Raw genomic sequence first — 9,518 nt, forward strand, 5'->3', positions numbered from 1 at the left:
ATTCTTCAACATCTTCGAAAATAATAGCACTGTTTTGATTTTTCTTTTTACAGTAGATACTATTTTGAAACCAATTTCAGTGAGCATTGGAACAAAATCAAAACAGAAATCTACAGTCAGAAGATCAAAAAAAAAAAACAAAAACTAAAGAGTTATGGTTTACATTTAAATCAACACCATCTGATCGAGCAGCATCAGCAAGCAAGTGGATCGAGCAGCTGGCCGATGAATAGAACTACCCCAGTGGTATCCTCTCTAATAGTGAACATAAAAGGATGGTCAGCCACAAAACTCAGTGGTGGCTGAGGCAGCGGCCCACAGGATCCGTACAAGCCCAACACCGTCACAGCCCCGGCCTCAGTGCCCACCTCATTCACCTCCACAAACACATTATGCCATATACTGTGTACCCACAAAGGAGCTTTCACTAAGTGGGTGACACGACATCTCCTTTCCTCTTCCCCAGCTACCTCAGTCATTTCACCGATCTCGAAAATACGCCTAACTCCAAGTGACTTTAAAACATCAGAAGCCTCAAACTTAAAGCCTATCTTAAACTTAGGTATGAAGAATTCCTCAATATCCACCACCTTGCGGGGGAGATGGCTGTCTACGAACCCAGGAGTGCAGACTCTCTCGATCAAAGATGACAGCCCGTCTCTAGCATCCGGGAGATAGATGTACATAGACATTTCACGCCCGTCTTTGCCTTGCTTGTATGGTAGCTTCAGAACTTTGAAGCCATCGAAGGCGTGGATGCATCTGTGCTTTTCGGCTGGTCATGAAGGGCACACGAACAGAGCTTCCATTTATAAGGTGGAAGTCGGCATCTCTTGTAAGTCTTACGTCGAATTCATCCCTCCAGGTTCCTTTGAAATATATTGAGTTTGCGAATACAAGTGTTGTCAGGAAGGAGACGGAGTTTGGTGGGAGAATTTCTTTGATTAGTCCAGTAGTTTTCTTTTCACACCACGCGTTCACGTGTTTTCTACAGTCTTCTGCCTGCCATAATATAAAAATACACAATATTATCAGAACTACTATATTGCAATCAGATGATAAAAAAGTGAAGTGATAATAAACCTGTGTCTTAAAATCAACAAGTTGGGCAACTGCATAGTATCTATTGACAATGTCTTTAAAACGCCAGAGTCAGCCCAGACACCGTTAACATTTGAAAAGAGGGGCCCATCGGCATGGCCGCTGCTGGCAAAAATCGTGGCCACAAGCTGCGAGTAGAAGCAACACAGAGAAGCGAAACACTTTGATTTGAGATACCAGAGAACCTCATTGCGCGCGCGGCCCTCCGAGCCGGCGCGCATAGGGCCAACAAGTAGTCGATAGTGAGAGGCGAGATGACAAGGTTTTTGTTTTGTTAGTCGCTGATAATCAGTTGCTTGAAAAAATTATAGTGACCATACGTTGCTCTCTTTAAAAGTGGCTTGTTAATGACAGGTTGCCCCGGCGGCTGGTGCAGTTGCCGCAAACCCCGGATCCACAGCTGGCTGATTTTGAAAGTAAATGGTTTCTGTGCGGCAAAACAGTAAACAAATGTGATAAGAGCGAGAATTATACCACTTGACCAAATACACAATATAGTATTATCAACATTATCAAGTATGCTTCTTCACAACAATAGATCGATGGAGCCGGCAAAGCACCACCACAAGCCTAGCGACCAACTAAGCTAGATGTCTGTGTATATAAATCGATTGAAAATAGAAAAGAGTGTTAAATTGTGGATAAATAAACAATGCATGCTAGCATCAGAGATTGCATTGTGCCAAATTACCAGTTTCTCAAGACACAATAAACAAGGTTGCTGTTTGTTTATACGAGTCAGTTATTATACTTAATATTATATTTTTCTTGAGGAATAGATAAAAGAAGAAAAACACACAATAACTACAATGAAAACTATTAAAACTATGTTTCATCTAAGTCAGTGACCATAATCAAGAGCTTTCCACAAAAAAAAGTATTCGCAATATCTCAACGACAACTTGCAGATAGTGCAAAAACAACTATTATTTAAAAACTTATGGAAACATCTCAAACAACATCAAACAACTAATATTGCAGGTGGATCAACCTATCAAAACATCTTAGAAAATAATAGCACTATTTTGATTTCTCTTTTTACAGTAGATACTATTTTGAAACCAATTTCAGTGAGCATCGGAACAAAATCAAAACATAAATCTACAGTAAGAAGATAAAAAAAAAACTAAAGAGTTATGGTTATTGAAATTATACCATTAGAACTTAAATCTTCACTTCAACTTTTCCTTACTTTGCTCCTTGAATAAGTGTTACTGCCCTGTATTGAAATTAATGAATACTTATATTATCTCATGTATCATAAGTTGCTTTAAAAGATCATGAGTACTTGCTTTGAAGGGAAAAATGATTATTGAAATTAAAATATCACCTTAAGTAATATGCAAACTATTATTGCCTCTGAGTCTTTTTCCAGCCAGCAACTAAGCTAGATGTCTGTTTATATAAATCGATTGAAAACAGAAAAGAGTGTTAAATAGTGGATAAATAAACAATGCATGATAGCATCAGAGATTGCATTGTGCCAAATTCCCAGTTTCTCAAGACACAATAAACAAGGTTGTTGTTTGTTTATACGAGTCAGTTATTATACTTAATATTATATTTTTCTTGAGGAATAGATAAAAGAAGAAAAACACACAATAACTACAATAAAAACTATTAAAACTATGTTTCATCTAAGTCAGTGACCATAATCAAGAGCTTTCCCCAAAAAAAGTATTCGCAACATTCAATGACAACTTGCAGATAGTGCAAAAACAACTATTGTTTAAAAACCTATGCAAACATCTCAAACAACATCAAACAACTAATATTGCAGGTGGATCAACCTATCAAAACATCTTAGAAAATAATAGCACTATTTTGATTTCTCTTTTTTCAGTAGATACTATTTTGAAACCAATTTCAGTGAGCATCGGAACAAAATCAAAATAGAAATCTATAGTAAGAAGATAAAAAAAAAACTAAAGAGTTATGGTTTACATTTAAATCAACAGCATATATGTGTTCGTAAATATGTACTCAAATCAGCAGAACACCATAGCCGAATGCCAAACTAGACAAACAAAATCGAGAAAAAAAAATTCAAATCGCGCAGATATGCAAACCTTTCAGGAGCAAAATTCTGAATACCTTGCAAAACCTAACCTGAAAATTCAACCAACCTAACAATGTAAGGGCTCGTTTTGTAGAGGGGCCAGGCCTTGATTGGTTTATTTATCATACGTTGTCAAGCTGTTTGGTAGCTTTGACAATTAGTCCGCGCGACCCGGGATTCGCTCACGTGACCCGCAAAATTTCACTGTGCAAAGTGGGTTGTCATTGGTTTCTTGTCCATGACAATTTTCAGGGTTTCGAAACCCACATCGGAATTTGCAACGAAATGCTCATCACTATTTCCTCTATTACCCTCCTCATTCAAAAATACGCCCACACATTTGAAATTCTGAGTAAAATCGGCATATGAGATTTCGGCAACCTGAAAGGGCTAAATCGGAGAACGATATCGCAGAACAACAGCCCTGCTCTCCACTATTAGCGAAGGTACTTATACCAATTTTATTCTATATCAATTTGGGCTAATGTGGTTGTAAATGCAATTTAGGGCTCTCAATTTTGGGTATTGTGCTTGTATACGCAATTAGGGCTCTACTTGGTCTGGAATTGGTTTGTTGATAGGATTTTCCACCAACTTTATCTGATTTACTAGGCCAAAGTTCAATACTTGTTTGTATATAGCACACTCAACCTCCATTATCAAAGCCTAATCGTGATCGTCAAAAATTATGCATTTTGACAATTGTGTGGAACCATTTTTAACTAGAATGCCTTGTAGGTTTGTGCGTTTTGTTATACAGTGTGTAAGTGACATAATGGCCAGCAACAAGACAACAAATGAGGTCGTGATTCAGATGATGACTGATATTGTTTGGAACCATCAATTCGATGCCCTCTGTATTATACTCGGCTACCTTCGAAGCTTGAGAGGAAGCCGATCTACCTGGCGAACTGGTAGACGAGCACGGTACTCTCACGCTCGAAGAATTCCCCAACATGTTCGACACCTAAATCGACTTTTCGGTGTGAGTGATGTGTCTTGTGTGGAAAATTTGCGGATGGATAGAAATGCCTTCGGGAGGCTATGTATCATGCTTCGTCAAACAGGTGATGTAGTCGATGGTCGCTACGTTACCGTAGAGGAGCAAGTTGCCATCTTTTTGGGGATCTTAGTCCACCACAAGAAGGTGCGAGTTGTGAAGTTTGACTACTGGAGGTCAGGCTACGCCGTATCGAAGTATGTGCATGCTGTGTTGCGAGCTATAATGAAATTGCACCATAGATTTTTGGTGTTCCAGAAGCTGTTGATGACGATTGTGATGATAACCGGTGGAGGTGGTTCAAGGTATTGTGTTTTGAACGTTTCAGCGTTATTCAATAGTAAAATGACATGTCCTTCCCTTGCAGGGGTGTCTTGGAGCCATTGACGGAACTTACATCAATGTACAAGTGTCAAATGTTGACAAGCCTCGCTACCGCTCTCGAAAGGGGCAAATTTGCACAAACACCCCGGCGGCATGCGATCGTAATATGAGATTCGTCTATGTTCTAGCCGGATGGGAGGGGTCTGCGGGAGACGCCCGTGTTCTTCGAGACGCTGTCAATCGTGTGAATGGCTTTCGAATTCCTAAAGGTCTTGATAACCCTGAGTACATGGGCGCATGTACTCCATTATTCCATTTCGTATTACCATTCTCTTTCATGCTTTCAAATGTCAACTGAAATTGTTGTATGTTCTGTTTCGAAGGAAGGTACTATCTTTGCGATAACGGTTATGCAAATTGCGATGGCTTCCTTACTCCCTACAAAAGTGTTCGGTATCATCTCCAAGAATGGGGCATTGGCATGGAGGCCCCACAGAATCCACGTGAAATGTTTAATATGAGACACACTCGCGCACGGAATATCATAGAACGTGCATTCGCAGTTTTGAAGATGCGGTGGGGGATATTGAGGAGTGCTTCGTACTACCCTGTCACAATTCAAACGCAGCTCATATTAGCATGTTTCCTTCTCCATAACTATGCGAGATCAGCAATGCCAGTAGATCCCGTTGAACACCAACTCGATGTGGACGCCGAAGGCGCCGAACCTGATGTCGAAGACCAGAACGTGAACTTTCCAGGAGAGTACATAGACTCCGTCGAGCCCTTAAACGCTTGGTCCGCGATGCGGCACGAGTTGGCCGAGTCTATGTGGGATGCGGTATGTAAACAATATATGATTCATATTATGCGTGCATTTGTTATTTACTTACCAATTTGTTTGATTTTTTGTATAGTATGTGAATCAAGGCATATGAGAGGAGTCCATCTCAAGGAGAACGAAGATCCTCAAGGACAACTTTTATTTATCATGTGTTTAGTATGTTAATGTAAAACTAATGGATGTTGTCTGATTTGAACTTATCTGCTTACTAGAACTTATCTAATGGAAGTATTTCACCTTCATTTTGTTTCAACTTCCATGATAGCCTTCACAAGGTACACGATAATACATGCACCACTTCATAAGCACACTAAGATTGTTTACTTTAAACAAAATTACTACTTAGATAATTGAAGATCTACTTTCATCTAAACAAACTGATTTCCATACGTACCTAGATGGGGCTAGTGAAACAATTACCCAAACAAAAGAGAGCAAAAGATCGGTTTGCATATGTTATGCCATTGGCACTTAGCTAATACTACTAAATACTCCTCCCCAATACTTAATATCAGAGAAGACATCTCCAGAAACAAGTGGGAGTGGGTTATTCGAAGCTTGTGACGATCCTCCAGGAGATGAGTTTGGACTGGGAATATAGACGTGAACAGGCAGCTTACGAGTGAGCAACATCTTCCTGATCACTTTTCCATTCGGACCTGGCACATTGAAATAAGTTGGTGGCTTGTTCGATGACTCATGATCGGATGCTTGTTCTTCTTCGCCATCGAATAACTTGCGCCTAACCTTTTCACATACAAGATTTGCAGGCGAGTTTACCTCCTCTGAGAATGGGGAGTCACTGTCTGAAATGTTGATCACATTGCGGCGGGTGTCGGTGGTGTCAGACAGAATCACAATTTCTTTATGGATCACTTCCTTCAATTCTTCTGATGCTTCGATCTTCACATCTGCAGGGCCACAGATGACGGCTAGGCGACTGAACTTCGGTTCATCTTGATGGTAGTACGCGGCGGCAAACGGGTGAGTCTATAACATAGGATAAATCACATGAATGCACTCAGCTTTAACAAGGAAATGGAGAAGTTTAACGTATCAAGCTTTTAGGTGGATTTGTTTCATCATCCATGGCTACCAATCGGCAATTCGTTTCAGAAGGGTAAGGGGCTTGAAAATCTTGTCTTTATTTGTTCATCTTGAGTTGTCAATTTGAAATGAAATGAATTTTTTACACACTGTATTTGTGTTGGAATGGCATCAAACCATAACTGCTTTGGCTATATTAGCACTGGCACCGGCGGTCTGCTTCGCCACGACCGCCCGTTCGTTAAGATCTACCATAGGATACTGAATCGCGAAAGGCTGGTATGTAGATCTTCTAGCCGGAGTCTCACAGTCAATAGATTTTTGACTTTACCTTCATGTGATGCGATTTAATTTTTTTGTAGCCCATTCCTCCCGAATGGGTTACTAGACATGGGCGTCATTTGCCAACTCACTGCTACCTCGTGATGTCTCATGGCCGGAGGTGGCCCGTAAGGTTGCTCATTGTAGCAAACGGATGCTACTTTCGAGCTGGATGGAGCGCATTCGTTGATCAGAACCGCATCGAGAACGTCGATGTCCTCTTCTTCACCCACGTCGAAGAAGGTCTGTTCCAAGTCGTGAGATGCGACTCAATGACCGGCTGCCCCCCCTCCCCCTTCATGATTACAATGGTAAGGAAATACAATTTCCATTTCATATGAAAAAGGTCTCTGAACTTATTGATCTATTGAACATTGCTAATTCATTTCCTGTGGGTGTATTATTGCATAGCGGGTTTATGGCCCTTGCCTGAGCGGGACGCACAACCTGATCTAGACACAACGATTACGAGACATCCGGAGGTGAATCAGACACTGATACTGATGAGGATGAACAAAACCTTCCCCATGAGACAGCTGAAGCTACGAGAATGGTACAAGTGTAGTGTGTGTTGCAATATTCAAACAAGGAAATAGCAGGTTCCCTAGATCCAGCAAGTCCACTAGATCACTTGGTCTAGGAACTCGTAGGTCGTGCGGAATCCCGGTCGTCGGACACACAAGTACTTTCCCGCTTCAAAAACCCTCAACCGCTTTACTAAACCTAGTATAGGGAAGTAGGGATCGATCCCACAGAGAAGGATGCGTAAGACTCATAATCAAGGATTTGGAAGTATTTTTGGTGTTGGCTGCTGCCACGCATTTTCTTGGGTTGAGGAAAATTAAAATTAACTTGACTTGGGAATCTTAGAAAGAAACTTAACCTAACAGCTAGACCTAGGAGATAATTCTACGGTGGGACCACATCTAAAAAGCAGAGTACGACTGGAAAGTGGCAGAATAACTAACTCTCGTACTAACTGACAGTGACATCGTCTTCCACAACCAAATCTGCATAAAACTTCTTAAGAAAAACACATAAGCAAATAAAAAACAGAGCTACTAACTTGAAACCTAATCTATGCATAATAAATGAAGAACTTAACAGATCTGCATACCCTAGACGAAGTAAAATAGAAACCAAGAGGAAATAAGCAAATCTATCAACTACTATCTTTCCACACGCCAAATCGACTTCAGACGCTAAATCCACTCCGGATCCAAGCGTCCGACACGAACTCCAAACAGAAGAAATTCTCCATCACGTCAGATTTTACAAATTTAAGCTCCGAACACTCAATCAACCACAGATCTGTCACCAAATTCCACATCAAACACCTCAGTAGCGAAATAAACAGAGATCGACATAGCAATTTAAGAATTACGCTAACAGCAGAGAGATCTAAGCAAAATAACTTGAAATTAAACAGATAAACGCAGATCCATGAACGTAAAAGCAGTTAAACATCATCAACATCAAAGTCGACTCCCAAAAGTGAAGTTCGACGGTGGAAACTAGCAAAAACAGCTGAAATTAAAAGCAATTGTATCTTCGCCCTCACTAGGACGGTGTTGCCAAACAAGAAATCTTAGAAAATACCCCCCCTATCACGATTACCGCAGAACCATTCCCAAGTGTGTGTAAAAATTGTATGAGCTAAGAAGAGTGAAAAACTATATCCTCTGCGTTGCATGCTCTTCTCTATATATAGGCGTTTTAGGTGGGCCCAGCGAGGTATTGATAATGACTTTGTTGCCCTCAGCTGTAGACTCCTCTGTCACGCCACTTTTCTTTGTAAATTCTGCTCATTTTCACTCCTTTCTCTCGCTAGACCATCTCCTTCCTTACTTCCTTGATCTAGCGTTTTTCTTCACACACCTGGCTTAGGAAACGTGTTAGACCCAGCAAATTATAACATTTTTTTGCGCATACCGATGCATGAAATTAGCCTTATCAATAGCCCGCAATGGCCACCCTTCATTTGAAGTTGTTTTGAGTGAAGCACATATGCGCACATTGGTACCATTTCACCATATACAATTGTGGTCATGTTCGGCACTTAGTATAACAAAGTCTTTTCCATTGTACATGTGAAGGAAATTCCACTAGGAATCTGGAAGCGGTTCATTCGAATGTCGGCTCTGAAAGATGATGTGTATTTCACGATGGCCGGTGGAACCTGGGAAGTTCGCTTAGCAAAGCGAAAAGGGACAATCCAAGTGAAGCATGGTTGGGCAGACTTCAAACGAGGCAATAAACTAACAAAAGGCATGCGCTGCCAATTCTACCTCGTCGACACGGAGGAGGTCCACTTCTACGTTATAATCAAACCATGAGGTATTCAGCTCCATCTTTGTGAAGTATGAAATGGCCTTAAGTAACTAGGAAATGACAAACCAGTATTTAATCTATTTTGCATGATGTGCTAATTTTACCTTGTGTGCACAACTGAAACGGTGGACTTGCATGCTTCAAACTGATTTCACATTACATACAACTACTAAAACATGATGTGCTAATTTTACCCTGTGTGCACATCGTTCGTTGTTATGCATTTGCTGCCACCTAATGTGATTGTGATTGTATTATTCTTATTGCTGGTCATGGAGTACCCAAATTTTTGCAATGAGTGGATCAAAAGTACTAGTAGCATTCCATAAGATATTCACATTACAAAATAGAAGACACTATAATGTGTCTATATTAGCTGCATCATACACACTACCACAAAATACTAGGATACTAAGTACCAAAATAAGATTCAAGCATCACACACACCAGCCATATTGCTACACCAACACCTGCCTAATAGTTGCCCCTGA

General features: G+C 40.6%; 1 pseudogene; it reads right to left on the minus strand.

Moving 5' to 3' along the window:
* Positions 1–1,322, minus strand: LOC148932330 (serpin-ZX pseudogene; annotated as a pseudogene).
* Positions 1,323–9,518: the final 8,196 nt, after the last annotated feature.

Source organism: Salvia hispanica, chromosome 2, assembly GCF_029641045.1.
Source record: "Salvia hispanica isolate PSC_SH4W2 chromosome 2, Shi_PSC_v1, whole genome shotgun sequence".
Lineage (NCBI taxonomy): Eukaryota > Viridiplantae > Streptophyta > Magnoliopsida > Lamiales > Lamiaceae > Salvia > Salvia hispanica.